Here is a 6,309-nt window from a genome sequence, read left to right on the forward strand (position 1 = left end):
CAAATATACCATTTTTTAAATACTTCATTAAATACTTTCGTTAGGCTACTCTTAGATGAACTTGAATATCATGTTATATTAAGTATCAAGTTATATTAAAAACTTCCTTTTTAAAAAGTGGCACAATACAACATTGAGTCTTCCCATCCAAGAAAATTGTAAAGCCTCTTCATGTCTCAGGCTCTGTTTTGGTGACATATTCAAGTCTTATAGTAGATTTTAAGACACTCGTGAATGGGATGCGTATGTACCTTGATTTAGTAGTGCTTAAATACTTGTTGAAGGAATGATAGCTTTAGGCTGAGCTAGCTCCACTTTTGTGATGTTATTTGTACTTACTTGATGTTCAATCCCTACACTGTTTTTTCCGTCAGAAAATATAGTCTAATTTGCTGGGCGTGGTAGCTCATGCCTGTAATCCCAGCACTTTGGGAGGCCGAGGTGGGTGGATCACCTGAGGTTGGGAGTTCGACACCAGCCTGAGCAACATGGAGAAACCCTGTCCATACTAAAACTACAAAATTAGCCAGGCATGGTGGCACATGCCTGCAATCCCAGCTACTCAGGAGGCTGAGGCAGGAGAATCGCTTGAACCCGGGAGGCGGATGTTGCGGTGAGCCGAGATCGCGCCATTGCACTCCAGCGTGGGCAACAAGAGCGAAACTCCGTCTCGAAAAAGAAAAAAAGAAAATATAGTCCACTTTATTGTATTTTCTAGGAACAGAAAGCTGAAAAAGTGAGTCTCGTCTCTATTGGTGAAAGTGTACCTTAAATACATTCATACACACACACTCCTAATTAGCATTAAATGAGAATGTGCTTTGACTTTAATTCATTATATTTGTTCAACAGAGAAATTGGACTTGACATCTCATTCTTTCAATTACCCCCTCTTACAGGATATTAATGCACACGCCTGTGTTACTGGTAAACCCATCGACCAAGGGGGCATCCATGGACACATCTCTACTACTAGCTGTGGTGTCTTCCATGGGATTGAAAACTTCATCAATGAAGCTTCTTACATGAGCATTTTAGGAATGACACCAGGGTTTGGAGATAAAACATTTGTTATTCAGGTAAAAAAAAAAAAAAAAGTTTCCTTAATAACTGATAGACATTAAATTTTTTAATGTTTTTAGAATTGTAATTTTGAAATTCAGTTATCTTAAATCTCTTAAATTTTAGAGTGGTGGTTTTCAGAGTAATAGATCTTTTCTTTTTTGAACCTTGGTATGATTCATGTCACTAGAACTGATTTAAGCATCTCTCAAGTACATGTGAAACTATTACCAACTATCACCAAATTCAACCAAAATATTGGTCAGTATTAAAACTTGAAATTGTAGCTAGAAGGGCAAGTCTCTTAACATAATTTTCTAAGTTTTGTAAGTATATAGAAAGGTTTACACATTGACCCAAATTTGTTTGATGTGTTAACATGTATTTTACTTAGGAGAATCTCAATTAAGTTGAAATAACTTTAAAACAGAAGTTGTAGCTGGGCATGGTGTCTCAGGCTTGTAATCCCAGCATTTTGGTAGGTCAAGGCGGGTGGATCACTTGAGGCCAGGAGTTCGAGACCAGCCTGGCCAACATGGTGAAACGCCATCTCTACTAAAAGTAGAAAAATTAGCCCGGCATGATGGCGGCACCTGTAATCCCAACTTACTCGGGAGGCTAAGGCAGGAGAATCACTTGAACCCGGGAGGCAGAGGCTGCAGTGAGCCAAGATTGTGCCATTGCACTCCAGCCTCGGCAACAGAGTGAGACTCAATCTCCAAAAAAAAAAAAAAAAAAAAAAAAAAGTTGTATTTTTCCAAATTAGTGACATCCCTTTTTACAACATAGGACATCTGATCATCAAGGACTTAGGACCTGGTGGTGTACTTAACACCACTGCCATTTGTCTGTTTATTGATTGATTGATTGATTGATTGAGATGGAGTCTCACTCTATTGCCCAGGCTGGCATGCAGTGATGTGATCTCGACTTACTACAGCCTCCACCTCCCAGGTTCAAGCGATTCTCCTGCCTCATCCTCCCAAGTAGCTGGGATTACAGGCATGGGACACCATGCCTGACTAATTTTTGTATTTTCAGTAGAAACAGGGTTTCACCATGTTGGCCATGGCTGGTCTCGAACTGCTGACCTCAAGTGATCCACCTGCCTCAGCTTCCCAAAGTGCTGGAATTACAAGCGCGAGCCACCATATCTGGTCATCACATTCTTAAACAGAGAATTTTATTGTTGAAGAGAAACCAGTTAGCACATTGTTTCTTTTGGTAAAAGAATTTTGAGAATTGCTTCTAAATGAACAGAATGTGGATTTACATTGGTCAGAATATGACTCTTGCTGTCTATACCAGGACTTTAATTTTTGTGTCATGGATAATTGTTCTTCACAGGGATTTGGTAATGTGGGCCTACACTCTATGAGAAATTTACACAGTTTTGGTGCTAAATGTATTGCTGTTGGTGAGTCTGATGGGAGTATATGGAATCCAGATGGTATTAACCCAAAGGAACTGGAGGACTTCAAATTGGTATTAATACATTTTTATGGCATAGACACTAAATATAAACATTTAAACTCTGGTGCAGCTATTAATTGTGATTTTCAATCAATGGCAGCAACATGGGTCCATTCTGGGCTTCCCTAAGGCAAAGCCCTATGAAGGAAGCATCTTGGAGGCTGACTGTGACATACTGATCCCAGCTGCCAGTGAGAAGCAGTTGACCAAATCCGACGCACCCAGAGTCAAAGCCAAGGTGACAACATTATAGAAACCGGAACCAACATTATCAATGTGAATGACGTTGGGGGGTCATAGAAGAGTCTGATTGAGTTTTCTCTTTCTTTTTAGCAGCTTTATTGGCACATATTGCACATACCATACAGTTCCCCCATTTAAAGTAAATAATTTAACAGCTTTTAGCTACCTGCACAGAGTTGTGCAACCACTACCAAAGCAAACGCATCTGCCTGACACTCCTGTAAAAACAAAACAAAACAAAAACCTAGATAAATAGAAAAGTGAAAGGTAGTTTTATACACTTTGCAGAGCAAAATAACCTCTGTTAATTTAATTTTAACTGAAACCGTGCTTCTCCCCACAGCCCCCTGTTCATATATGCACATCTCTTGCCCTCAGTGGAGGGGATTTGATGGTGTTGTTGGCATTTCTCTATGTTCCTGACTCTCTTGCAGATCGTTGCTGAAGGTGCCAATGGGCCAACAATTCCAGAAGCTGACAAGATCTTCCTAGAGAGAAACATTATGGTTATTCCAGTAAGTCATCTGTATTTATTAGGCTTTATATGTACTTAGAATCATAATTGTCTTTTGCAAGGAATTTGGAGGAAGAGAGGAATTATTAGTCTCCCAAGCTCTAGTGAATTCATCTTTATTTCACTTTTGAGAAAATATAGTAGAAGCATGATTAATTCTAAGCCTGTTACTTTTCACTTTGATCTAAACATTTATTCCAATTTCAGGCTTTTTACTGAATGTCTTTAGCCTTCTAAGAGTCTGGTTATATAAATGTGTGCTGTGTTAGAAACACTATTCTAACTTAAGCTCTAAGATTTTCTGTATGATTCCTAACCTTATGCATTTCAAGTGCCCCTTCCGGCTTTACTCAGAAAACTAATATGAGGAACACATGCTCAGGTTTTTTTGGGTTTTCTACTGCAAAAATCTCCTCCCAGTCTGTCAACTGTCTGTGGACTTTGCCCATAGTACACCTTAATGCCCCCCTCCCCCCCCCTTTTTTTTTGAGACCCAGTCTTGCACTGTCACCCAGGCTGGAGTGCAGTGATGCCATCTAGGCTCACTGCAAACCCCACCTCCCGAATTCAAGTGATTCTCCCCACTCAGCCTCTGGAGTAACTGGGATTACAGGCATGCGCCACCAGGCCCAGCTAATTTTTGTAATTTTAGTAGAGACTGTGTTTCACCATGTTGGCCAGGCTGTTCTCAAACTCCTGACCTCAGGTAATCTGCCCTCTTTGGCCTCCCAAAGTGCTGGGATTACAGGTGTGAGTCACTGCACCCCACTACATGCCCTTTTTTCCCCCTTTTACCTCTCCAAATTTTCATCATTCACTAATGCCTAACTCAAAACATTCTTTCTTATTAAACATGTTTTACTACTCAAGTATTATGAACTCCTTTGTAATTTATTATCTATAATATCATATGTCACTTACAACATAATCTTTGAGATATTACATGTATTTTTATAGTATGCCCTCGATATGTTAGATTGTGTTTAATATAGTTACACCTTTTATGATGCCATTGTACCTAACGTAGTGTTTAGGAAACAGCTGTCTATTTATCGATCAGATATATTTGCTGAGATCCTTAAAATGTGATTGCCATCACCCATCATGCGTTATTGTTAGGTGATTCATTTATCAGTACATTTTATTTGGTCATAAAGTCTCAACAAGGTTTTATTATTGTTTTACAATGAATGTAGCAATAAAACCTAATAGAAAAGACTAAGTAAATGTTCTTGTTAGTAAAGCTTATGTGCGTATGTTAAACATATTGGAAAGCTGTTATTCCTATTACATCAAAAGTATTGATTGACTTTGAACTTCTAATTATGCTTGCTTACTACTTATTTTTCTCAAATTGTACATAAACATTGCTGTTAATTTTATAGCAAAATGTCTTATAACACAGTGATACATGTATTAAATCATTTCCTGATACACATACATCCAGTGGCATATAATGGCACTCTAACCAGTTTCTACGGAGTTAATTCTCATGATTATTGTCATGATGATCTTCACTCTAGTAGGAATGCTAAACATATGATTATTGTTTCTGAGATGATGGGGTGCTAAGCATTGTAACATTGTCCTGATTGAACTACTACTACTAACTATTGAAAAAAGGCTGCATGCAAAAAATGAAAACATAAAAATGGAACTCATTTAACCAATTCCCCCAACCTTGCCAATTTTCCAACCCCAAGTCTGGACATATAAAACATTGATTAAGGGATCAGCAACAAATGCACACATGGTATTAATAATCTTTTCAGAACCAAAGCTTGACTAGATTAGGTTTCTTAATAGAAGGAGAGAGTCGTTAATTACAAATTCGCTTCAAATTAACTGAGATTTGCTTCAAGATAACTGAGATTATCTTAATGAAGAAGTCCCCTTAGATAACTTCTCTTTAGGTTCATGGCCAGATGAATAAGAACTGATTGAGTTAGACTTGTCTGTTTCACTCAAGACTTTAACAACATAGAAACGGTTCATTCCCTCTGTCTCCTACCTTCATAAAGTCTCAAAGACTGGAGAAGATGAGTGCTTAATCATTACCAATCTTGCTGAGGCTTTGCTGAAGTTGACACTTTGGTAACCTTTGGAAAATAAGACACTCTAAAGGCTATATCACAAGGCCTATGAAATTTGTTAAAATTTAACAAACATTTTGAAAGAAATAATAAATATCTACATATAAACATATCCAATATATTTTTCTCAAAACACCTACATACATACATACTTACATCTTGAAGTAAACTTTCTACTCACAGGTTAACATCTATCTTTATCTATTTATCTATTACCTTTGAATAAATGCAAAGAGTATCTTTTCAGCTTCCTGTACAATATTAATAAGGCAGCATTTCTTAAAAGAATATATGCATACAGTGAATTTTTCCAACATCAAAGCCAAAGTGTTGATTTTTTCTACATATTGAATGACAAAATATAGTCTTTATAAAAAGATAATACATTTAAAATTTATTAACTTCCTTACTTAAATTCTCTAGTTAATCTTGCTTTTTATAAAAAAATCTTTTCATTGCAAAGAATTGGCAATTTTATACACACACATATTTATATAGTTTCAACTTGAAGAATTATAGTAAAGGGTATCATAGCTTCAGTATGATTAACTTAGAACAGAGCTGTAGGGCACAAATAACCTTCAAATTTTATCAGTAAAGAACTATCACAGGCATTTATTTCAGTGTCATGGATCTATCTCTCATCAGGGCACCAACAGATTTTTCAGACATCCCTCAAAATACACGAATGGACTGGATGTCAATTCATAGAATTCTACTTGAAAAATGTTTTCATTAAACCACTTTATCAGCATCTACACTTGTTACAAATTTCTTCCAAGGTCTATAACGAATCTTTCTACTCAATTTTGTTCCCTTTCTCCAATTCATTCTGTGTAAGTTTGAAGTGGTTAACTACAAAACAAGACCATATACCAATCCAAGTATAATATAAAGAGAATCGTTTCATTTACATGGCCCCTA

General features: G+C 36.9%; 1 long non-coding RNA gene across 1 annotated transcript; it reads right to left on the bottom strand.

The window, feature by feature from the left end:
* Positions 1-2,850: 2,850 nt before the first annotated feature.
* Positions 2,851-5,869, bottom strand: LOC131383092 (uncharacterized). The gene is made up of 2 exons (XR_009212840.1): positions 5,304-5,869; positions 2,851-3,266 (listed from the first exon to the last, which is right to left on the bottom strand). It is a non-coding gene; the product is annotated as an uncharacterized LOC131383092 (long non-coding RNA).
* Positions 5,870-6,309: the final 440 nt, after the last annotated feature.

This window comes from Hylobates moloch, unplaced genomic scaffold (genome assembly GCF_009828535.3).
Source record: "Hylobates moloch isolate HMO894 unplaced genomic scaffold, HMol_V3 SCAFFOLD_3, whole genome shotgun sequence".
In the NCBI taxonomy this organism is placed as follows: domain Eukaryota; kingdom Metazoa; phylum Chordata; class Mammalia; order Primates; family Hylobatidae; genus Hylobates; species Hylobates moloch.